Genomic DNA, 26,565 nt, shown 5'->3' with positions numbered 1-26,565 from the left:
GATGATGGTGGATTGTGGAAGAGGGGGAAAAATATGCGACACATTTTGAAGAAGGTCCAGGAGTCTCTGACTCTTGTAGAGGACTGGGGTAGGAAGTGGGGTTTCAGATTCTCAGTTGAGAAAACAAAAACAATGTTTTTTACAAGGAAGAGGGTCTGTGAAAACCTAAAGTTATATCTTTACAACCGTCCTGTGGAAAGGGTTTCTTGTTTTAAATTTCTAGGAGTGTTCTTTGACACTAGACTTACTTGGAGAGTACATATATCAAAAGTGGTGGATAAATGTAAAAATGTATTGAACCTGATGAGATGTCTTGCTGGAAGGAACTGGGGAGCAGATTTGACCTCTTTAAAATTGATCTATGTTTACCTGATCAGAACAAGGATGGATTATGGGTGCTTGGTTTATGCATCTGCAGCGACATCTGTACTGGCTAGGCTGGATGTAATCCAAGCGGCTGCATTGAGATTATGTACTGGAGCGGTGCGATCTTCCCCAGTTTGTGCTCTACAGGTTGTGGCAGGAGAAATGCCTCTTGGGCTGAGGAGAAAACAGCTGCAGGCCAATTATTGGATTAATTTGATGGGACAGAGTCCTGGTCACCCTGTTAGAAGAGTGATTGAACCAAGCTGGGAGAGGGAGGTGGTGAATCAGCACAGTTTTGGGTGGACTGTAGAATCTGTTGCCCAGGAGTTGAATATTCTTCAGAGGACCTTTTGCCCAGGAGTATTGTGGCCGTTGATCCCTATGTGGCAGCTGGAGGTCCCAGAGATTGACCTAATATTACTTAAAACTAAGGAGCAAGATCCTGAAGCAGAGTTGGTGTATAGCTTTCATTGCCATGTAAAAGACAAATACCATGATTATGTATTAATATTCACTGATGGATCAAAGGATCAGGATACAGGGGCTACTGGGGCAGCTTTTGTAGTCCAAGGAATGAATGTGCAGGCCTCAAAGAGGACCTCAGATCAGCTGAGTGTGTTTACAGTGGAGTTGTATGCAGTCCTGATGGCTGTGCAGTGGGCTGGACAACTTCAGAATAGGAAGGTGCTGATATGCAGTGACTCTGTGTCGGCTATCAGGAGTCTTGGGAAGGGAATGTCCAAGAGGCGACAAGACATAGTATATGACATCCTTTTGACAATTAGAGATGTGGGAAGATATGGAGTGACAGTGGCATTTTTATGGATACCTGCTCATGTGGGAATCAAGTTCAATGAAAAGGTGGATACACTGGCTAAGGAGGCGACTCGACGGGAAACAGTAGATGTTAGTCTGTCCTTATCAAAGTCTGAAGGCAAATCTATTGTGTGGCAGCAATCTCTTTTGAGATGGCAACATCTTTGGGAACAAGATATAAAGGGCAGGCATCTATTCTCAATAAATAGTCGTGTTGCTGACTCAGTTAATGTTTGCGGAAGTGGTAAACGTAAGGAAGATGTCATTATTACTAGATTGAGAATAGGTCATACGTGTCTGAATGGCTCATTATTTATTATAGGGAAACATCCGGATGGGCTATGCTCTTGCCAGCAGATAGAGACAGTTCAACATGTTTTATTGTCTTGCAGGAACTATGATTGCCATAGAAAAGTATTGATCAATTCCTTGAGGCAGAGTGGCATGAAAGAGATATCATTGGAAAGTGTACTGAACATGGGGACAAATGTGAAGGGCAAACGGCATTTGATCAAGTTTTTACGAGATACTGGTTTATATAACAGAATTTAGTTCTTTGACCGATTAATACTGTAGGTGGCAGCAATGCAACATATTGGATGCCAGCTGCCGTAAAACTCCAAAGAAGAAGAAGAAGAAAAGTCTGACAATAAAAAGCCTATTAGTACCAGAAGCTTTGTCCTGCCGTCCTCTGTGCTCCACCCACACTTCAGAGAGCTCTACATCGCCATTTTCTCTTCTCCGTTTGTTCCTCCTGACCTCTTCTGCTGCTCGCTACTACTGTTGTCATGCCGACCGAGGCTGTTGTGTTTCCCGCTTGTGGTCTCGTCACTCGTCACTTCCGGAAGTAGCTCGACAACTAGCTCGAGAGGGTATACATGCACAAAGTAGCTCGGCAGAAATCGCATAAACTAGGTCGTGTAGCTCGATTCCGAGAAATCAAGTGCGGTTCAATTTCAGCCGAATTAAGGTGTATACATGGCATTTTGAACTTCGATTTCAGTCGAGCAACGGCAGAAATTCGATTCTCTCTATGTGCATGTAAACGTAGTGACTGACTTTTGGGTTCGGCTGGGATAGGCGTCCTCCACCCTGAAACTCCACTCCAGTCCAGGTGGTGGCGGTAAACGCGTCCAGTAGCTGCTTCTCCAACCGCCAGAAAACACTGGAGAAGAAAAAACCGCTGCTCGCCTGAGCCGCTTTAGCCCCTCGAGTTATAGAAATAAAAACACGTTATTGTGTCTGGCTCTGAGGATTTAAAACCCTTTAGCACCTCGAGTTATAGAAATAAAAACACGTTATTGTGTCTGGCTCTGAGGATTTAAAACCCTGAGGTAAGTTAAACTGAAGGTGTGTGGTCGAATCCCAAATATATCTCCACTTTACTGTTTTAGGAACTACTTTCAGTATGAAATAATGCCGTGTGCACCCTAGATAGTGCACTATTTATCCACTCAGGAGAGAGTTGTAGTTTGGTTAACCTGTTTAGTTATATATTGAAAGTATTTAAATCTTCACTTCAAGTTCATTTCCATCGCTTTCTTTTTTCTTCTAAATTGCAACTTCCTCGCAATTCCAACTTTTTATTTCTCAAAATTCCGACTTGATTTCTCACAGACTTTTTTTTCCTCTCGGGTTTTTTTATTTTTTAAGATTATTATTATTATTATTGGCGGCACGGTGGTGTAGTGGTTAGCGCTGTCGCCTCACAGCAAGAAGGTCCGGGTTCGAGCCCCGTGGCCGGCGAGGGCCTTTCTGTGTAGAGTTTGCATGTTCTCCGCGTGGGTTTCCTCCGGGTGCTCCGGTTTCTCCCACAGTCCAAAGACATGCAGGTTAGGTTAACTGGTGACTCTAAATTGACCGTAGGTGTGAATGGTTGTCTGTGTCTATGTGTCAGCCCTGTGATGACCTGGCGACTTGTCCAGGGTGAACCCCGCCTTTCGCCCGTAGTCAGCTGGGATAGGCTTCAGCTTGCCTGCGACCCTGTAGAACAGGATAAAGCGGCTACAGATAATGATATGAGATTATTATTAAGCTAATCAGGCAGAATCATTCCCTCTTCAGTGTATTAAGCAGAAAGCTTTACACACTGAAAATGGATGAAATCATAGGGGACTGTTTTAGGCATGGTTTCCCGAACCGGGAGGTCTTATTGTTGGAAGAATCGTATGGTGTTGAGCTCGAAGCCTCTGATCCCTGGGGAGAGAGAACTGTGTCTAACAATTAGCTCTGGCAGCAATGAAACCTCTTACTTTAACTCAGGGCTGGTTTTATACGCAGGGCTTCATTAGGCACTGCAAACTCTTCTTCTTCTGCGTGTTTCTTCTTCTTAAACTTATTCATCTTCCGTACAAATTTCGATTTCGAATAACCGTACATCACACACAGACAAACAATACATCAAAACGTGCAGCTTGATTGGACTCGGTGTGCTATTACTTTGTTCAGCATTCTACGATTTTTTTGTGACGTAGTCGTGTACACAGCTTTAAAAAAATGCTCTACATTTCTCATTAAAACTGCATTTTCAGCCACAAATGTCCCTCTACCAGAGCATTTTTTAACATTTTTTAACACAGTTACTGGGAGACCAAGTGGCCAGATTTGGTCTCCTAGTCAATGCCAAACCAGCTTTACTGGGAGACCAAATTTTAAACCAAGTTATGTCTTATCATGTGGTTCAATCAGATGCAATTAATTAACCAAGTACCATGTAAGTATACATTTAACAAGGAAAACAAAGATCTATGTTATAAGATATACACACAAGATCATGTTGGTTAAGAAAAACAAAACTAAAATTTGGTTACTGAGATGGCTGATGTCAGAATCCGATGTCATTACTGTGTAACTTTGAGTGCCTTTGACATAACACAAGGGCAAATACAGCCCCAATTACATACCGTATAACGGCGCCCAAATTACGGGCTTGTCAAAAGGCCCAAAATAGAACATACGAAAATCACCCAAATTAGAAGAAAATATCCTGTTTCATAAGGGTGGAGAACCCAAAATATTTTTAAGTTATTGTTAAATGTCATTTTTTGGCATATGAGTGATTCCACGCTTATGGGTACTGAAATGGGGACATGAACTTATTCACCTAAAACCATTTCTTTTTTTACCATCAGGTCACAAAACATGTAATCTTTAATGAATATGTTAAAAAATAACTTTAATTTTCTGAGATGTAATAAAAACATATTTATATGCCAAAGTCAAGCCTACGAGTTCCAAAATGATGTCTGTTACATTACTTCTGTTACGATTGTCCATCTCGTGTCTGTTACAAATTAATTACAATCTAGCTATATACCATGTTAATCTTATTGAAAGAATGTGTATGTTTATTCTACTACACATGTTTATTAATTATATTTGCTAAAACATCACCTTCCTATGTTTCAAAAAGTAATTCTACATTATTAAAATTGAGAATATATATGTCCACAACACTTCTGTTACGTTCTGACTTTGGCATATAAATATGTTTTTATTACATCTCAGAAAATTAAAGTTATCTTTTAACATATCATTCATTAAAGATTACATGTTTTGTGACCTGATGGTAAAAAAAGAAATGGTTTTAGGTGAATTTTTAAAAATAAGTTCATGTCCCCATTTCAGTACCCATAAGCGTGGAATCACTCATATATATTTCAATTTGTTGTTCAGTCGCTTCATAACATGAAGTGAACATGAAATGCGTCTAGCGATTACCGTAAACCGTGTCTGAGTCTCTGACGTCTGAATGTCATAAAATATACTTCCTTTGTTTATGTTGTGAAACTCTCAACGATTCATGATAACACGTGGCTGTCGGTTTGTGATACTGTTGATAGTATAGACCCTTTTCACGTGACGTCATGACAAACGCGGCCGCCATTTTGGACGTGTACTACCAGTAGTTTACCACAGCCAACATTGAGGAATGGCAGCAAAGAAAGTTTTTACTTTCAGCAAGACTTCCATCATGCCACTATATTGTTGTGCACCTGGATGTAGTAACCATCAACAAACAAGGCAAGGGTTATCATTTTATCAGATCCCGGTAGATGCTGACCGACGGAGAAGATGGATAGCGGCATACCAACGCTTGTGTAGTGACCACTTTGTTGGAGGTAAGACGAATAAAATTAGCCAGAAAAGGCATTACATTGGTGTTAACGTTCTGTGGCGGCGAGTGTGTAACCAAATAGGTTAAAATAACCCATTGTAACCTCTTTGTTCTTTTGTAGTAGCTATTGTTGACTAGCTAATGTCAACAAGTAGCTGGTATGTTACTGTAGCAATGTTTACGTTCAGTCATTTGGATGACTGTTAAAACCTTTCAGTCTCAAGTTTTTCCTTTACTGTATTTACTAGTTTACTGTAATTATGATCCGGCAGCTATTTACACCGGATCCAGTATAAATAGCTGCCGGAGCCAACGTCCGAGGTTCCGGAGCGCGCTCCGGCTTGCTCCCGGAGTGCTCCGCCCGAGGTTCCCCTCAAATTAAGCAGCGCGCGCCGGCTTGCTCCCGGAGTGCTCCGGCCGAGGTTCCCCTCAAATTAAGCAGCGCGCTCCGGCTTGCTCCGGAGCAAGCCGGAGCGCGCTCCGTGACCTCGGCCGGAGCACTCCTGGAGCAAGCTGGCGCACGCTGCTTAATTTGAGGGGAACCTCGGCCGGAGCACTCCGGGAGCAAGCCGGCGCGCGCTGCTTAATTTGAGGGGAACCTCGGCCGGAGCACTCCGGGAGCAAGCCGGCGCGCGCTGCTTAATTTGAGGGGAACCTCGGCCGGAGCACTCCGGGAGCAAGCCGGCGCACGCTGCTTAATTTGAGGGGAACCTCGGCCGGAGCACTCCGGGAGCAAGCCGGCGCGCGCTGCTTAATTTGAGGGGACCCTCGGCCGGAGCACTCCGGGAGCAAGCCGGAGCGCGCTCCGGAACCTCGGACGTTGGCGTATATGTGTATGGCGATGGGTTTTTAACGACATAGGTATACAGATCATGTGGGCCGAAGTCAGGTAAAGACGAGGGCTTCGTGTACTTCCGTACGTCAGTGAACAATCCTGGTGGAAGCAGGTAAACGTCGTTCTCTAAGCCTGCTAACCTCAATTTTTGCAAATACCTCTCCCTCTGCTCTCCCCCTGTAAATGCCCTACGTCGCTGGATAGTGAAGGTATTTTCTGCATCTCGCTCCTTTTTCTTGTATGTTCTCCGTTTGTCGCCTTCCTCGCATTCAAACTGATTCGAGCCGAAGTCCGCTACATGTCCAAAATGGTGGTCGCGTTTACGAAGGTCACGTGACTGAAAAGGGTCTATAGATTGACAAGTGGTCGTCATGCTAGTCCGGGAGCCAAAGGCCCAAATTTGGCTGAACCTGGCTTCGTCGGTTAAAGTTTTTTTTTTTTTTGCTGTTTGTTGTTGTCCAAGGTCTACTCATTAAGATAAGAGAGGGTGCCCGGTGATATCCCTTGGGCAATTCTGGATATTGGCCCTTTATTGTTGGATATGCTGCAGTCATAGCCTAAATTCTGACATTTTGACATTCTTCACTTTATGTTCACCAAAGTCTATATATCATACTTATTTTTGTGTTTGTTAACATAATAGGATGAGTTTAAGGCCTGGGGGTGGGGTTCCAGCCATGGTTGGGGGTGTGGCCATGCAATTGGGGACGGGGCTTATACCAAAAAGCCCTTTATTACTCTATTACTTTGGTTGTTAATGCGAGCCTTAAATTATTAGGCATACACTCCATTGTCATCATTTATCGTCAATTGGAAACATTAATGTGCCATTCCAGCAAGTCACTATTGAAGCCACTGACTTTGTCTCAGCGTGTTATGGCATTCGAGGCAGTAACAGCATGTCACACACAAGGTTGGTGGTATGGGGGAAAAAGAATGGAAAAGGTTATTTATCCTCACCAAACCTGGCTGCTCTTCCACCAACAACAGAGGCATTTCTTGAAAATGTGAAAAGAGCACATTTTCAAGCAATATTATGGAGAACTCTGGATAATCGTCCACTTGAACTAAATCCTGAGGAATTTGGATGGACTAAAGCAGGGGTCTTCAATCCTATCCACAAAGGGCCAGTGTGGCTGCAGGCTTTCATTCCAACCAAGCAGGAGCTACACCTGATTTCACTTGTTTAATCATTTCATCCTCGTCTCCAATCAACAATCAAGTGAGCCTCCAATTTGGCTGTAATGAAAGCCTGCAGCTACACCGGCCCTTTGCGGATAGGATTGAAGACCCCTGCACTAAAGACACACAGAACAAAGCACTGATCCCAACAAGTGTACCTGGAAATATCAAACTGGCACCGGATTACATTTTGAAGATGATCAGATGTAGCCGCAAGAGTAAAAATCCCTGCAACTCTAAATGCAGTTGTTCTGTCAATAGTGTGTCTTGCACAATTTTTTGTGCTTGCTTTCAAGTAGGATGCTCCAGAGTAGAGATTTAGCACCACAGAATTTCAGAAAAAGGGTTTAGAGGGTTTTTTTTTCATCTGAACTCTTAGTTCTTTCCTTAAATAGTTTTTGTGTTTTGTGTGTTTGCTACTGTATGTAATTATTTTACATAATTATTGCTCATTAGTGTATGTGTGTGCGTGTGCATGCATGCATGCACGTACATGCTTTATGTACTGTAGTTCTTGTATCAAAATTGTTAATTTTGCAAATTTATGAAAGGGTCAATTACACGTTTGACTAATTTGAATGACAGTAAAGCGTGAATACTGTACAGCCAATTTGGTTAATTGAAAATCAGTATCTTTTGCTATTCTTGTGTGTGTGTGCGCATGCTGTATATGCCATTTTGCATGCTTGATATATTGCATACTGTAATTTTACATAGTGGATCACTGGTGTGAGTGTATATGCATGCTGTATATAGTTCTATTGCATGCTGTATATAGTTCTTTTACATAGTGGATCACTGGTGTGAATGTATATGCATGCTGTATATATTTCTATTTCATGCTGTATATACAGTAGTTCTTTTACATAGTGGATCACTGGTGTGAGTGTATGCATGCTGTATATAGTTCTATTGCATGCTGTAGTTCTTTTACATAGTGGATCACTGGTGTGAGTGTATACATGCTGTATATAGTTTGTTTACATAGTGGATCATTGGTGTGAGTGTATTCATGCTGTATATAGTTCTTTTACATAGTTATTGGTCATTAGTGTGTGTGTGTGCATGCTGTATATAGTTCTTTTGCATGCTGTATAGTTCTTACATAGATATTGATCATTATTTTGTATTAACTGTAGAGTTTGTAATACTTGTATAAAAATCGCTAATTTGGAAAAGTTATGAAAGGGTTAATTAATCCACATTTGATGTATTTGAATGACAAATATAGAGAAAAATGTGAATACCTATCAGATACAGCCAACTTGGTGCATTTAATATCAGTATTTACACTGATATTATTTTTTTTGTATTTTCTTCCATTATTTGGGCATATAGGGCATTAAAGGGTTAATATATTAAATTGCCCAAGGGATATCACCGGGCACCCTCTTAAATCTTGAAGAGTTACCTCAAATCTATAAGATAAAGCAAAAAAAAAAAACTTTAACCAAAAATTCCGGGTCCGACCCCATGGCTCCCGGACTATGCCGGGTCGTGGTAGACAACTGGTAAATCACATAATAAGAACAGCAGTTCATATATTCATGGAAAACACACAATCGATGGCATTATTAAGTCTACAGGCGGGGGAATGGGGAGGTTTATCACACGACAGAACAGTCAGAAGACATCAGACGATATTGTTGACAAGGTTGAGGTCATTGACTTGTCGTCTGCAACAGCTGCCTTACAGTTGCCAGGTACGCTATGGATTTTTATTACATATTTTATGTGAGACTTTTATGTAATCTGCTTTGTACCAGCTTATTTTTAAACTTAAAGGTGGGGTATGAGATTTTTTTCAGGAGTATTTTTTACCATATTGCTTGAAAAGCTCCTCACACCCATGTTGCAAGCAGTACAATTGAAGGTTTGACCCAAAAACGAAATATTTTAATCCAGTCTACAGTGTAAAATAAAGGAAAAACGCCGTCCAATCATATCGAGGTACCACCTCAAAATGATTGGATACTGACACGTCAATCAGACTGAAGCCTGCGAGCAGCCCGTCCCTTCTGTGTGTGTGTGTGTGTGTGTGTGTGAGTGAGAGAGCGAGCAGCCCCTCCCCCAACCCGCGCGCTGAGCAGGGAGAGACAGAAATGCACAGAAAAAGGTCCCTCCAAATAACGGGGATTTACACGAAAACGGAAGGAGATATTCACAAAATTCTTTCACAGTAAGTGCCACAAGGCTCTCCTGAACACACTGATGTAATTTATTTGTCTGTAGTGTAAAAAAATGAGGTCACTAGAGCGAGTTAAAAATGAGTGACTTTTCTGCCAAGTTTATAATGGAAGTCTATGGGCTGAGCGCCTGTGCTCTCCTCACTTTCAGGCTTCTCATTCAAAAACTGCAAGTCCTATCGTGTAGGTAGACACATTGTGTGAATCAGGACAAGTGTGGCTACTACTTTTGAGAAAATTATGTGTGTGGAGTGAAAATTGGGGCTGAAAACACAGTTTAAATGAGAAAGTTTGAGCTATTTTTCCAAGCTCTCTACACTCTAATGCCGCTTTTCCTCTACAAATGCGGCTGAGTCGGGCTGAGCCGTGCCGTGCTGAGTCGGGCTGAGCGGGGCTGTTGGAGTTGCATTTCGACTACAACCGCGCTGAACCGTGCTGGCTGGAAGTGGGTGGACACATTGGGTGGAGTTAGCGAAAGTGGGTGGACGTCAGGTGATGTCGTTAAGCAGCGCAAACAGTGACATCAGTGAGCTTTTAAGCGGTAGTCTCACGACCCGAATAGTAAACAATAAACATGGAGGACATGGAGTCGTTAGTGTGGCTGGTCTTGGTGCTGTGGCTTGTTGTCACCGACAACGCCAACAGATACTGGCAAGAGCGTATAGATGAGGCGAGGCGCATAAGGCTTCAGAAATTCTCGTAATTCGTAATTCTTCTCCTTCCGGGTTTGCGGTGTTTACAGATCCCAGTGCGCTCGCGGGGTGTGTGTGGGCATGTGAGGACACTCCTCCTCACCAATCAGTGCACAGGGGAGTGTCTGCTCACGCCCCCAGCCTCACTCGGCACGGCTTGGCTCGCTTCAGCCCCACTCCAAAACGGTGCGAGTTTTAGGGGTTAAGCAGGGCTGAAATGAGCTGAGTCGTGCTGGTTTTTGGTAGTCGAAACGCGAGCCGTGTCGGGCTGAAGTGAGCTGAAGTGAGCTGAAAAAGGGTAGTGGAAAAGGGCCATAACTTAACGAGACGCGGGGGGTGGGAGCATGGCGAGGGCGGGCTTGTTTCTTTTCAAAATATGGCTTGCGGGAACCGTTATTCCAAAATCTCGTACCCCACCTTTAAGTGAAAATTATTTTTATCCCATTTATGCCCAAATTAATTTATACCAAATTATATTGGAAGTTGAATTGAAATAGATGTGCACCCAAATAGATGCTGTGATCATAATTAGGCTTACAAAATATTTTTCCTTTTTATTTATTCAGAATGTTGGAGAAAACTTTTGACTTTTTAGATACAGCACTACTTTATACTTGCACATGATTATGTAATTTCTATTATTTTTATTGCTCGATATATTTATAATTGGTTAAAAAAATTACTAAAAATGATACGTCAAAAATTTTCGGCACGCTACGCGTGAAAATAGTACAAAAAAATTTTTTAGGCTCACTACGCTCGCCATGGTGCCCAAATTAAAAACCTGTCTTTGCCCCTGTAACATTTGTGCTTGGTAATTGCTCTTGATAGCTGTGTAGTCACTGGAGTGTGTTTGTCTGTATGGTGATTGGTGAACCATTTTGCATCACAGAATATGCCGCAGCGGTGCAGCCGCATGGACTCTGGGGCCTGTGATTGTATTGCCCAGACCAGTTGGTCTCCTAGTGGAAAATCCTTAAAAAATGCTCTGCACTCTACACATATAATTTTCTCAAAAGTTGGAGTCACACTTGTCTTGATTCACACAATGTGTCTACCTAAACGATAGGATTTACAGTTTTCGCACAAGAAGCCTCAAAGTGACAGGTTCACAGCCCAACTGCCCAATTGACTCCCATTATTATCCCGACAGCGCTTTTACTACAAAATCAGAAATGTCAGTTGTTTTCAACTCGCTCTGTTGTCCAGATTTTTTACACTAGGGACAAAAAAAAATTACATCAATGTGTTCATGAGAGCCTTGTAGCGCTCAATGTGAAAGAATTTTGTGACTACTTCCTTTCGTTTTCGTGTAAATCGCCGTTGTTCGAGGAGAAGGAAATCTGAGAAAAAGCTCTCTTTGCCTGTAATCTTATGTCTCTGTTCTGCACCTGAGCACCGTCACCAAGGCAACGAGCTCCAGTCAGGGAGCAGATGGAGGAGGGGCTGCTCTCTCTCTCTCTCTCTCTCTCTCTCTCTCTCTCTCAAACACACACATGATCATAGCATCGGAGCATCATAGCAAGTCATACATTCACACAGTACAGTACAACTCCTGCAATAGCGACTGCTACGCCCACTGCATCACTCTCATGATTTCCCACAGGGGAATTGTCTAGTTAAACTTATTCATTCAGGGATGTGTTCTCTCTCCCTTTTTATCCTTTATACAGATGTGTGTAAGAGTGTCTATGAAAACAGGCACATTTTAAAATTTGCAGAAGATACCGTCATTGTAAGTTTGTTACACAATAATGAATACAGCCATGGTCCAGTCTTGGAGGATTTTATTAGGTGGTGTGATCTTTCTTTCTTGGTGCTTAATACATCCAAAACAAAGGACATGATTGATTTTAGAAATCAGGCTCCAAACCATGATCCCACAGTCATCAAGGGCCAATCTGTTGAACGCATGGATAATTACAAGTATCTTGGGATTGTCATTGATGATAAATTGACTTTTAACAAGAACTGCGAAGCAGTATGCAAGAGGGGACATCAGCAGTTGTTTTATCTTCGGAAATTGTTCCGTTTTAACATTGATTAAACTATGCTGACCCTATTTTATCGTGCTTTTACTGAGTCATTGTTATCTTTTGCCTTCGTGTCTTGGTTTGGTAATCTGTCACTACAGGACAAAAACTCCCTGAACCAAATAAATGGGCTGGGTGGCTAATTGGGAAGCCTCAACCCACCATGTCTTCTCTTTATGACATAGTTACAATGTAAAGCTACCTGTATTCTTAAAGATGGCTCACACCCTTTGCATGGTGAGTTCCAGCTCCTTCGCTCTGGTTGTCGTATTTATAACCGTAAGGCCCAGAGGTGAATAATTTTGTTCATACTGAACAATTGATGATGAAGCACTTTTTAAAGATCACACTTTTAAGGATTGTATATGTTAGAATGTGTGTACTGTTGTTGTCTTGTCTGTTACAATGTATTTTACGTAGCTGTTATTTTGTATTGGGATCGCTGAATTCCTGCCTGCTCAACGGATTTACCAGTACTATGGTATGGTACAAATAAAGAAACCTTGGACCCACCCTCCATTCTCAAACCACCGCTAGGCCATGTCCCCACTGCCACATACCCCCACCGGTCGACTCGGGCCAGGGAGCCATCCATCCTGCAGTGGACTCCCCCTTCAATGGAACAGGAAGTCTGCCACCACCATCTGTGCCCCGGCCTGTGGACCACCTCGAATGTAACCATGTAACCTCCTGGAGGGTGAGATACCAATGGGTGATCCGCACATTGACATCCGTCATGCGGTGGAGTCACTGGAGGGGCACGTGGTCCGAACAGAGAGTGAAAGGGCACCCCAGCAGGTAGTATTGGAAGGTGAGGACCGCCCCCTTGATGGCCAGGCACTCCTTTTTAATGGTGCTGTACATACTTTTTGTGCATTGAGAGCTTGCAGCTGATTTACAGTTCCTTGGTCTCCACCTTCTGGTACAAAATGGCCTCCAGCCTTCTGTCTGATGCGTCTGTCTGTAAAATGAAGGGGAGAGAGAAGTCAGGGGAGTATAAAAGTCCCCCCACACACACACACCCTGTGGGGACCCGGGGTAGAATAGGTCCCTAGCACCCCCTTGCTGATCGTAAGAGGCGACAAGTGGGGCGACTTGTTTGCCGTAAGTTGCTACCCGTGTCAGTGGAGGACGATTGCCTGGTACTTGAGGAATGTGGCTGGCTGCGGCTCCCACAAGCCCAACACAGTGCTTTGGCTCCTACTTCACTTAGACGGGAGGTTGGAAGGGCCCGATCCAATCAATTGGTTTGTCAAAGTCTTTTATTTTTCCTTAAAGATTTTGGCTGAGGGTCAGTCGAGTGATACGAACATTTTTGTTTAAATTGCTCGAGTATACCATCCCTGTATCCTTGATGCATATCTGGAGGAGAACCGCAGCTCTGTGTATCCCCTAGTTGGGCTCCGAGGTGGGTGAGGAGCAGAGATGATGAATTTTTATCCACAAATATGGCTACTAATCAACCCAATAAGAGAAGATTCATGGATCAAGACTTGGATGACGGCTCTGAAATGGCATTGATTATACCCCCCTAAAATAAATAACTGGCCCAAATTTATAGTTCTGGAATTTGCAACACCAGATATGCCCCTCGCTAAGTTGTCCCCTTTTGGATTCAGAAAGGAATCTCAGGAATAGCGGGGGCTGTTAAAGATGTTAAGAAACTGCGGTCTGGTCAGATTTTAGTTGAATGTTCAAGAAAGTCTCATGCAGACAATTTATTACATTGTAATAGTTTAGCAGGAGTACCTATGCGGACCTTCCCTCACCCCATCTGAATAGCTGCAAAGGAGTAATCCTCACTAGAGACCTCCATGATATGGAAGAAGCTGACATAGCTACTGAATTGAAAGAGCAAGGCGTGACTCATGTAAGGAGAATTGCCTTGAAAAGGGATGATAAAATCATAAAAACTGGTACCTACATCTTGACCTTCAATCTACATGACCATCCTGAAAGAATCCTAATCGGATACTTAAGTGTGCAGGTGGATAAATACATCCCTAACCCTTTGAGATGCTTCAATTGCCAAAAATTTGGCCATGGCTCTGCTAGTTGCAAAAATAAATCAGTTTGCTGTACCTGTGGAGAGGATGGGCATGAACTAATCTGTACAAGACCACAAAAATGCTGCAACTGCCAAGGGAATCATCCAGCCTCATCAAAGGACTGCCCTGTATGGATTAAAGAGAAAGAAATTCAAAGGATTAGGGTCACTAAGAAAATAAGCTATCCACAGGCAAGGAAACAGGTGGAAGGATTTTCCTTGTACAAGTTCCAGCAATCTTTTGCTTCTATTGCGAAACCCCCTATGAAGTCAACTGATTGTCAAACAGACGTTACCTGGCTGAACAAAGATAAGCCGCAATTGATTAGTGGAAACAAAACATCTTCAACTTCCAATAAAAACAGAAACGTGAATTCCCAGTCTTCTGCCAGTCAAACGTCTGTCATGATTGAACCTTCCCAACCATCAAAAGAGAAAAAGAAATCGACAAATACTACTTCTCAGTCTAAATCAATTCAAGAATATAGGAATGGAAACTATAAGGATGTGGAAATGAAGGAACCCTCAACCCCTCATAGCCGAAGCTCCTCCCCCAAAAGTAGGAGCAAGGGCCCTGTTCCTGTTCTACCCACATGACAATAGCTAACCGTATTATTCAATGGAACTGTCGTGGTTTTAAAGCAAACTTCTCTGAACTGCAGCGATTAGCTGCTCTTTTCAATCCTCTTGTCTTCTGTCTTCAAGAAACTCACCTATTGCCAAATAATATTGTCTGTCTTTAAAAAATTATACAATGTTTAAGGCCTATGGCCCAAATGTTCATCGTCCTTCAGGTGGGACAGCTGTCCTGGTACGGAACGACATAATTCATAGCCACCTTGTAATTACTACTCATCTGCAAGTGGTGGCAGTCTGTATAACACTTCATAAAGTAGTTACTTTGTGCTCCGTCTATATTCCTCCTGATGTCACTGTAACTTTGCACGACCTGGATGACTTAACTGACCAACTGCCTACCCCATACCTCCTCTTGGGGGACTTTAATGCACATAACCCTGCATGGGGTGGGAATCATTCAAATGCTAAAGGCAAGACTCTGGAAGATTTTATCTCTAAAAATGACTTATGCCTGTGGAATGATGGCTCTTCTACCTATTTGCATCCAGGCCATGGTACTTACTCAGCAATTGATTTATCAATATGTGATCCTGACATCTTGCTTGACTTCTCTTGGCGACCCTTGGATGACCTTTGTGGGAGCGATCATTTCCCCTTGATCATGACATCTACTGAAGCGGATATACAGTTAAGACCTCCTAGATGGCAACTTAAAAAAGCTAACTGGAATGTCTTCCAACACCTTTGTGACGCCCAACTTGGTCACTTACCCCAAAATATTGAAAATCCTGTTGAGCACTTCACTGAAACATTGATAGCAATTGTGGAGGAAACTGTCCCTAAGACCTCAGGAAAGCCCCACCCTAAGTCCAACCAATGGTTTAATGACAACTGCAAAAAGGCCATTGACTCCCAGAAGAAAGCAGAGAGAATTTTTAACAAACATCCAACAACAGAAAATCTCACCAGATTGAAAATCTGCCGAGCTCAAGCACGTAGGACTATCAGTGAGTCTAAAGCACAAAGCTGGAGACAATATGTTTCCAGTCTTACATCCGATGCATCCTCTAAAAAGGTGTCAAGTTTTATTAAAAAGATGAAGGCAAAAGGTGGAACCTCGCAAGTTCAGCACTTGAAATGTCAAGAAGGTCTTCTGACAACAAAGCAGGACATTGCTGATAAACTTGCTGAAACGTTTGAAAAGAACTCCTCTGTAGAAAATTGTCGACCTGAATTTCAAGCTCTGCGCAGGAAAGAGGAGGGAAAGGACTTGAATTTCCTGTCAGATAATTCAGAACCGTACAATCAGCCTGTAACGACCCTACGTGTGGGTGGAGCACAGAGGACGGCAGGACAGAGATCAGGTTTTATCAACTGGCTTTATTGCCACACTTTTCAGTCTAGCAATACTTTTTACAGAGACACACACACAACTGGCGTCTGGTTCAGGGTTGCGCCCCTCTGCTCTCGCTCTCCCTCCTGATATAGGGCGCAGTCACTGGGAAGACACACAAACAGGTTAATTGCTCTCAGGTGACGTGATTCTGCCACTTACCTTCCCTGACTCCGCCCTCCTGTCACAGACCGGCGCTTGACCACGCCCCCGCTGCCACATACCCCCACCGCCCGACTCAGGCCGGGCGGCCGTCCGGCCTGCAGCCGACTCCCCCCCCCCCTTGACGGGAGAGGAAGTCCGCCACGACCATCTGCGCCCCCGGCCTGTGGACCACCTTGAAATTAAAGGGTTGGAGCGCCAGATACCAACGGGTGATCCGCGCGTTGGCATCCTTCATGCGGTGGAGCCACTGGAGGGGCGCGTGGTCCGAACAGAGGGTGAAAGGGCGCCCCAGCAGGTAGTACCGGAGGGCGAGAACCGCCCACTTGATGGCCAGACACTCTTTCTCTATGGTGCTGTAGCGCCCCTCACGCACCGACAGCTTCCTGCTGATATACAGGACAGGGCGGTCCTCCCCCTCCACCTCCTGGGACAAAACCGCCCCCAGCCCTCTGTCCGACGCATCGGTCTGCAACATAAAAGGGAGAGAAAAGTCAGGGGAGTGTAGAAGTGGCCCCCCACACAGTGCAGCCTTTACCTCTGAGAAAGCCCGCTGGCACTGCTCCGTCCACTGGACCGGATCTGGTGCCCCCTTTTTAGTGAGATCAGTCAGCGGGCTGGTGACGTCCGAATAATTAGGTATAAACCTGCGATAATAGCCAGCCAGCCCCAGGAACTGTCTCACCCCCTTTTTGGTCTTGGGCCTCGGGCAGGCCGCAATTGCTGCCGTCTTATTAATTTGGGGACGCACCTGCCCGTTGCCCAAGTGGAAGCCCAGATACCGTACTTCCACCCGCCCAATCGCACACTTCTTTGGGTTGGCTGTGAGCCCCGCTCGCCTCAGTGACCTAAGGACAGCCCTCAGATGTTCGAGGTGCCGCTGCCAGTCATTACTATAGATGATTATGTCATCTAAATATGCTGCTGCATACGTGGCGTGAGGGCGGAGGACTCTGTCCATCAGCCGCTGAAACGTCGCGGGCGCCCCAAACAGCCCAAACGGAAGGGTGACGAATTGGTGTAAACCAAACGGTGTGGAAAAGGCCGTTTTTTCTCGGGATAGTGGAGTCAAGGGGATCTGCCAATATCCCTTCGTCAAATCCAGTGTCGAATAAAAGCGAGCAGTGCCGAGTCGATCGAGCAACTCATCAATACGAGGCATTGGGTACGCGTCGAATTTAGACACCGCGTTGACTTTCCTATAGTCCACACAGAACCGGACCGACCCGTCGGCCTTGGGTACCAAGACCACCGGGCTGCTCCAGTCACTGTAGGACTCCTCGACGATGCCCATTTCGAGCATGGTCTGAAGTTCTTCCCGAACCACCTTTTTTTTGTGTTCGGGTAGCCTGTAAGGGCGGCTACGCACTACCACCCCCGGGGGCGTCTCTATGTGGTGCTCTATGAGGTTAGTGCGACCGGGCAGGGGCGAGAACACATCCGAAAACTCGGTCTGCAACTGGGCGACCTCCGTGAGTTGGGTCGGGGAGAGGTGGTCTCCACAGGGGACCGGAGAGGTACGCGATGCCAATGTCCCTTTTTGAACCTCCGGCCCCAGCTCCGCCTTCTCTGGAACTACCGACACCAACGCCACGGGGACCTCCTCGTTCCAGAGTTTAAGCAGGTTGAGGTGGTAAATCTGTAGCGCCCCACCCCTGTCCGTTCGCCTCACCTCATAGTCGACGTCCCCGACTCGCCGTGTGACCTCAAAGGGTCCTTGCCACTTGGCGATCAATTTGGAGCTCGACGTGGGCAACAGTACGAGTACCTTATCTCCCGGAGTGAACTCTCTAAGGCGCGTACCCTTGTTGTACAGGCGGGCTTGCCGTTCCTGGGCCTGCCGCAAATTCTCCTGAGTTAGGTGCGTGAGTGTGTGGAGTTTTGCGCGCAGGTCCATAACGTACTGAATTTCGTTCTTACTTTGTGAAGGTCCCTCCTCCCAATTTTCCCGCAGCACGTCCAGGATGCCGCGCGGCTTACGCCCATATAATAATTCAAACGGGGAGAACCCCGTGGAGGCTTGGGGGACCTCTCGCACTGAGAACAGCAAGGGTTCGAGCCACTTATCCCAGTTACGTGCGTCCTCACTTACGAATTTTTTAATAATATTTTTGAGGGTGCGGTTGAATCGTTCCACTAAACCGTCCGTTTGTGGGTGATACACGCTGGTGCGGATCGGCTTAATCCCCAATAACCCATACAGTTCGCGCAGTGTTCGTGACATAAACGTAGTGCCTTGATCAGTCAGAATCTCTTTCGGGATTCCAACTCGGGAGATGACGCGGAAGAGTGCCTCGGCAATACTGCGTGCTGAGATATTGCGCAGAGGCACTGCTTCCGGGTATCGCGTTGCATAGTCCACCAGAACTAATATAAAGCGGTACCCTCGTGCTGACCGCTCTAATGGCCCGACGAGATCCATCCCAATTCTCTCGAACGGGGTCTCGATTAACGGTAGAGGGCGCAAAGGCGCTTTTGGAATGGCCGCTGGGTTTACTAACTGGCATTCGCGGCATGCCGTACACCACCTACGGACATCGCCGCGAATCCCCGGCCAATAGAAACGGGCCATTATTCGGGCTAGTGTTTTATCCTGCCCCAAGTGTCCGGCCATGGGATTAAAGTGAGCCGCCTGGAATACCAATTCCCGGCGGCTCTTCGGAATTAAAAGCTGCGTGACTCGCTCTTTAGTTTGAGTGTCCTGCATCACTCGGTATAATCTATCCTTCATAATCGCGAAGTAGGGGAAGGACGGGGTGGCGTTCGGCGGGAGCGTTTGACCATCGATTACTCTCACTTGGTCAAACGCATGCCGCAGAGTCTCGTCTCGCGACTGCTCTAATGGGAAATCCGCGAGGGATTCCCCAAGACAGAGAGGAGGAGCCGGAGGCTCCTCACTCTGACGCGGAGATGACGTAGACGGCTCTGTGACAGCTGCTCCCGCCAAAGCGACACCGGGACCTCCCCCTGTCAAATGGCAGGACCCACTCTCGACTAGGCGTGTCATTAAACCCCGAAATCCCGGCCAATCAGTCCCCAAAATTAGAGAGTGGGTAAGGCGAGGATTAACCGCCGCCTTCACTATAAATTTTTCCCCTCTGAAAATAATGTGGACCGACACCAAAGGGTAGCTGTGAACATCCCCGTGCACACATAACACCTTCACCCCTTGTGCTCCCCCCAATGCCTCGTTTTGAACGAGGCTTTGGCGAATTGAGGTCTGATTACAACCAGAATCCACCAACGCCTGATATGTAGCCCCTTGGATACTCACCGGAGAGAGAGAGAGAGAAGAGGAGAGAAGAGAAGATGCCATCTGCTGTCCTGCCGCCGGGACAGCCGCCAGATGATCCTCCGCCAGCTCGACTGCCTGATCCAGCGACGCCGGGCGGTGGCACTGGACCCACTCCGCGGTTCCGGCTGGTAAGCGGGCGATGAACTGTTCCAGTACCACCTGGTCGACGATTCCCTCGGCGTCGCGATCGTTGGCCCTCAGCCACCGCCAGCAGGCGTCCCGGAGCTGCTGGCCGAACGCGAACGGCCGGCCGACTTCCTCCAGTCGCAGCGCGCGGAAGCGCTGGCGCTGTTGCTCCGGTGTGCGCCCCACGCGCTGGAGGACGGCCCGGCGAAGGTCCGCGTAGGCCAGCCGGCAGTCGGCGGGGAGCTGTAGCGCGGCCAGCTGTGCCTCTCCCGTGAGCAGGGGGAGGAGGCGCGCCGCGCGCTGCTCCATCGGCCACCCCGAGGCTTCGGCGACCTGTTCAAACAACGTGATGAAAGCCTCGGGGTCGTCCTGCGGGCCCATCTTGGTGACAATGAGGGGAGACGGGCCCGCGGCCGGAGCGCTGGTGGACCCCGCCGACGCGAGGAGATGCCGGAACGCCTCGCGATCTTCCTGCTGGGCCAGCACCAGGGCTTTGAAGCGCTGCTCCTGCTCCTTTCGGAGCGTGACGAGTGCCTGGTGCTGGCTTTGCTGAGCCGTGGCGAGGGCGTGGATCAGATCGGCGAACGGGGAGGATTCCATGGGGCTGCGGGTTTGGTGCTCCACTGTCCCGGGTTTCGGCACCACTGTAACGACCCTACGTGTGGGTGGAGCACAGAGGACGGCAGGACAGAGATCAGGTTTTATCAACTGGCTTTATTGCCACACTTTTCAGTCTAGCAATACTTTTTACAGAGACACACACACAACTGGCGTCTGGTTCAGGGTTGCGCCCCTCTGCTCTCGCTCTCCCTCCTGATATAGGGCGCAGTCACTGGGAAGACACACAAACAGGTTAATTGCTCTCAGGTGACGTGATTCTGCCACTTACCTTCCCTGACTCCGCCCTCCTGTCACAGACCGGCGCTTGACCACGCCCCCGCTGCCACACAGCCTTTCTCAATGGATGAACTTCTCTGCTCCATAAGAAACTCCCATGATACTGCAGTGGGCCTTGATGCAATTCACTATCAGTTCTTAAAAAACCTGCCATCCAGTGCATTAGTCCATCTCCTGTCAATATTTAATGCGATCTGGGAATCAGGAAATGTTCCACCATCTTGGCAGAAAGCATTTATTATCCCCATTCCCAAACCAGGCAAAGATCACACTGATCCCACAAACTACCGTCCAATAGCCTTAACTAGTTGTTTATGTAAAACCATGGAAAGGATGGTGAATAATAGACTAGTCTGGATGCTTGAAACAGCAGGACATCTGACTGAATATCAATGTGGCTTCAGGAAGGGGAAGAGTACAGTGGACCACCTTATTCGACTGGAGTCCTTTATACGTGATGGATTCATCAGGAAAAAACGTGGTAGCAGTTTTTTTTTTTTTTTTTTTTTTTACCTTGAAAAAGCCTATGATACAACATGGAAATATGGTATTCTAAAGGATCTGTACTGCATGGGATTCAGAGGCCATCTGCCCATTTTTATCTCAAACTTTTTGTCCAACAGACGTTTCCAGGTCCAACTGGGTACTGCTTTTTCAACTCCACATTTTCAAGAGCTAGGAGTCCCTCAAGGCAGCATTCTCTCTGTCACTCTATTCAGTGTCAAAATCAATAGTATCGTACAAGCAATCAGCCCACATTTGTTTTGCAGCCTTTATGTCGATGACCTCTGTATCTGCTACAGAGGAAAATATATGAGTACAATTGAGAGACAACTCCAATTATGCATAAACAAGATCAGTACTTGGTCGATTCAAAATGGCTTGCTTCAAGTTTTCTAAATCTAAAACTGTCTGTACTCATTTTTGTCAACTTAGATCATTACATCATGATCCTCTGCTCTACATGGATGGTGCACCAATCCAAGTGGTGAAAGAAGTTAAATTTCTTGGACTTACCTTTGATGATAAATTATCCTTAATTCCACACATGAAATGTCTCAAGAAGAGATGTTTTAAAACTTTGGATATTTTAAAAGTTCTATCAAAGACAAAGTGGGGAGCAGAGTGGACTGTGCTGCTGCGTCTTTACAGAGCACTAGTGAGGTCCCGTTTGGACTATGGGAGCATTGTCTACGGATCAGCAAGGAAATCATACATTCAGACGCTGGACACTGTGCATCATCAAGGCTTAAGACTGGTCTTGGGAGCCTTCAGAACCTCACCAGTTCAGAGCCTGTATGTGGAGGCAAAAGAACCCCCCCCCCCCCCCCCCCTTCAGTTAAGGCGCTTAAAACTTGCTCTACTGTATGCAATCAAACTCAAAGCAAACAAAAATAATCCTGCTTACTGTGCTGTCTTTCACCCCCAGTTTTTGCAGTTTTATGAAGCTAAACCTAGGTTTATCAGACCTTTTGGAATACGCATACAACTCTTCCTGGAGGACTTGAACATTGATCTGGACAGTCTGCAATCTTCACATGTCTGTTCCACTCCCCCTTGGACCTTGAGACAACCTGTAATTGTGCAGGACCTAAGTCACAGAAAGAAATCTAGCACACATCCAAGCGAGTACCAGAGTTGTTTCCTTGATATAAGACAGTGCTTCCCTTCGCACATCCCAATCTATACTGATGGCTCAAAAACGGATACTTGTGTGTCGTCAGCAATGGTAGTCGCTTCTAACCAGCATGGAATACGCATCCCAAACCTGTGCTCTATTTTTACAGCCGAAGCCCAAGCCTTGCTCTTGAGCCTTGAATACATAGAAGAGTCCAATCAACAAAAATCTTTAATTTGCACAGACTCTAGCTCATGCCTTCAGGCATTGGAATTTTTAAAGACTGATCACCCCCTGATTACCAAAATACTTGAAAAAGTGGATCACCTAACTAAACTTAACATGGACATTATTTTTTGCTGGGTCCCTGGTCACGTGGGCCTGAGTGGTAATGAAAAGGCAGACAGTGCTGCTAAAGGAGCCCTGAATGAAGACATTTCTCAATGCCAAATCCCTATCTCTGACATTAAACCTGTGCTTTGTTCTTACATAAGTGATATATGGCAAGCCGAATGGGATGAATGTGCTGGAAATAAGCTGCATGACATATGTAATACAGTGAAACAAGTGATAACCCAGTCATTTTCATGCAGACATGATCAAGTTGTGTACACAAGGTGTAGAATTGGACATTCTAGACTCACCCATGTTTTTTTTATTAACTGGAGGTGAACCTCCCCTTTGTGATCTTTGTGGTAGTCTCTTATCAATTAAGCATTTTTTATCTTGCTCTGCCCTTAGAGTAAAAAGACAGAAATTTTTTAAAGATACTATATTTGATATTTTTAATAAGGTCCCACCTTTAAAGGTTTTAAACTTTTTAAAGTGTATTGATGTGAACAAACTTCTCATCTCATCATCTCTAGCCGCTTTATCCTGTTCTACAGGGTCGCAGGCAAGCTGGAGCCTATCCCAGCTGACTACGGGCAAAAGGCGGGGTACACCCTGGACAAGTCGCCAGGTCATCACAGGGCTGACACATAGACACAGACAACCATTCACACTCACATTCACACCTACGGTCAATTTAGTTAACCTAACCAGTTAACCTAACCTTGCATGTCTTTGGACTGTGGGGGAAACCCACTCGGACACGGGGAGAACATGCAAACTCCACACAGAAAGGCCCTCGCCGGCTATGGGGCTCGAACCCGGACCTTCTTGCTGTGAGGCGACAGCGCTAACCACTACACCACCGTGCCACGTGAACAAACTTATTTAATGTAATTATTTATTTGATTGTTGGTTTTGAATATGTCAAGTTAAATTTATTACCTGTTTTTTCCATGAAATAGCCACAACTGCTTAACTGGCAATAAACGGGAAAAAAAAAAACACACACGCTGCAGCTTTTACCTTGGTGAAAGCCTGTTGGCACTGCTCCATCCACTGGACCGGATCTGGTGCTCCCTTTTTAGTGAGATTAGTCAGTGGGCTGGTGACATCTAAATAATTAGGTATGAACCTTGGATAGTAGCCAGCCAGCCCCAGGAACTGCCTCACCCCCTTTTTGGTCTTGGGCCTCGAGCAAGCCACAATCGCAGCAGTCTTGTCAATTTGGGGCTACACCTGCCCATGACCCAGATACCGTACTTCCACCCACCCAATTGCACATTTTTTTTGGGTTAGCTGTGAGACCCACATGCCTCAGTGACTCTAGGACAGCCCTAAGGTGTTCAAGGTGCCGAGGCCAATCGTTGCTGTACGCGATAATGTCGTCAAGGTACATTGCCACATAGGCAGTGTGGGGATTGAGGATATTCTCCATGAGCTGCTGGAATGTGGCAGGAGCCCCAAATAACCCAGAAAGAAGCGTGACAAACTGGTGTAATCCAAACGGTGTGGAAAAGACCATTTTCTCTCAGGATAGAGGAATCAAGGGGATCTGCCAATATCCCTTTGTTAAATCCAGTGTCGAATAAAAGTGAGCAGCATCTAACCGATCAAGCAACTCATCAATGCGAGGCATTGGGTATGTGTCGAATTTAGACACCACGTTGACTTTTTTCTATAGTTTACAAAGAACCGGACCGATCTATCAGTCTTGGGTACCAGGACCGCCAGGCTGCTCCAGTCACTGTGTGATTCCTCAATCACAGACGCGGAAGGAGAATACGGGAGGACACCACTGGTGCGGTGGGCCAGCTGTGGGGAGCCAGCCCCCGTCTCTGTGGTGGGGGAATGGGGTGGGGACGGGAAGAGAAGGGAGAAGAGGCGACCCATCCGCCTGCTGTCGGAACTGGCATCAGATGGCCCTCCACCAACTTGATGGCTTGCTCCAGGGACGCTGAGCGATGACGCTGGACCCAGTCTGCCGTTCCTTCCGGAAGTTGAGCGATAAACTGTTCCAGTGTCACCAGATTGATGATCCTGTTAGTGTCATGGTCTTCCACCCTCAGCCGCTATTGGTCAAATGCGAACGGCCGGCTGACCTCCTCTGTGTCCAGAAGCACTGGCGATGTTGTTCCGGAGAGTGGCCAACACACTGCAGGATGGCTCTCTTTAGGTCGGTGTATATGAGCTGGCTGCCGGCAGCAAGCTGCTGTGTGGCGGGCTGTGCCTTGCCAGTCAAGAGCGGAAGTAGGTGCGCTGCTTGACTGGCCACCCCCACACTTTGGCTGCTGGCTTGAAGTGAGCAATTAAAGCCTTCCGGATCGTTGTACAGGCCCATCTTTGTGAGGGTGCTGTGGGGAGGGTCCGCTGCGGTCGAGGTCCCTGACAGCACAAGCAGATGCCGGAACGCTTGGCGATCTTCCTGCTGGGCCAGTATCAAGGCTTCAAAGCATTGCTCTTGTTCCTTCCGGTGGGCAGTCAGCACTTGATTCTGGTTCTGCTGGGCAGTAGCGAGGGTATGGATGAGATCCTTCAATGGGGAAGACTTCATGTGGTGGTTCCCTTCTGTACTCCTGGGTTTCGGCACCACTCTAATATGTCCCTCATGTGGGTGGAGTACAGAAGCATGGCAGGCGAGAGATGATGTTCACACACACCTTTTTATTTTCGTGTTGTTTTTCAGCTTTAACGTCTGTTTAGGTACACACACAACTGTGTGTACGCACACGTCTTTTGGTCTGGGGAAATCTCTTCTCTCTGCTCTCTCCCTCTTTTTCTGTTCTCCATAGTCACTGCAACAAACGCGCGCACGCGTGCACACACACACTTAATTGACAACAGGTGCATTGACTTTGCCACTCACCTTCCCTGGCCCCGCCCTACATTCACAAACTGACACTAAGCCACGCCCCCACTGCCACAAATGCGTTTGAAGTTCATACTAACTGTCCAGGTTTTTGTGTCATGCTGAGATAATCATTATAAAGAATCACGATGTCTTCTCTGCCAGTTAGATGAGGCTGGTGTATATAACTGCAACCAGGAGGACTAGTTTCATTTAATGCTACAGACTCATTTGGTTTAATCCATGTGTCTGTTTAAACACAGTACATTAAACTGCTGATCAGTAAGAAGTTCATTAACAGTTCGTGCTTCAGACATAAGAGAAATATTTAAAAGTCTTACCTTTTACAGTAGGTCAAAGGTGCTGGCAGCGGCTGTACAGTCAGTATGATCTAATTTTATATTAATTAGATTATTAGAACAAACTGAGTATTTCTACTTTTTTGTATAGCTCAGGGAACAGGCACAGTCTCAATGTAATGAAACCTGTGTGATGACTCTGTGCAGGTAGTAGACAGACAGTTTAGCCTGTCCGTCTGCTCCCTGGCCTTGGCTCTGGATTGTCGTTGATTAACTAGGCCTGTTCTGAGACTATGAGCTATGCTGCGAGAAATGAGAGCAGCATCTTCCTGAGTGGGATGGATACCGTCCCGCCCTAACAGATTTGTTTGATCTTTAGCTGTGTGAGGACATGAAAACAGAGACATCCATGGATGGAGAGACCTCAGAAGCCTGTGTGAAGAAAGAGGAGATGCTGGAACTGAATATCTACAGCTATGGAGACGATCTCGACAACCCACCTGCAGGTCTCTCCGTTAAAGTGGAAGATCCTGATGATAAAGACTATCTGTGTAAGACATTCAGCCACTCTGGTGCTCATTAACACTCACTGTTGATTCTACCCTGCACACTATCTGGTGCACTAAAAGTGCAATACAGTACATTTGGCATGTAGCCTCAGTCTCTCTTATAATTTCAATCAACAATTTGACATTGAAATTTAGATTTTTTTATTGATTAAAGTATGAGCTTTGTTTATAGAGC

General features: G+C 46.0%; 1 pseudogene; it reads left to right on the top strand.

Annotated features, from left to right (window-relative positions):
• The first annotated feature begins 5,081 nt into the window (after positions 1–5,081).
• The window catches only part of LOC132865850 (zinc finger protein 585A-like), a 55,184-nt pseudogene continuing 33,700 nt past the window's right edge, over positions 5,082–26,565 (top strand).

Source organism: Neoarius graeffei, chromosome 18, assembly GCF_027579695.1.
Source record: "Neoarius graeffei isolate fNeoGra1 chromosome 18, fNeoGra1.pri, whole genome shotgun sequence".
In the NCBI taxonomy this organism is placed as follows: domain Eukaryota; kingdom Metazoa; phylum Chordata; class Actinopteri; order Siluriformes; family Ariidae; genus Neoarius; species Neoarius graeffei.
The sequence above is the reverse complement of the archived record's forward strand: the minus strand, read 5'-3'. Positions and strand labels throughout refer to the sequence as shown.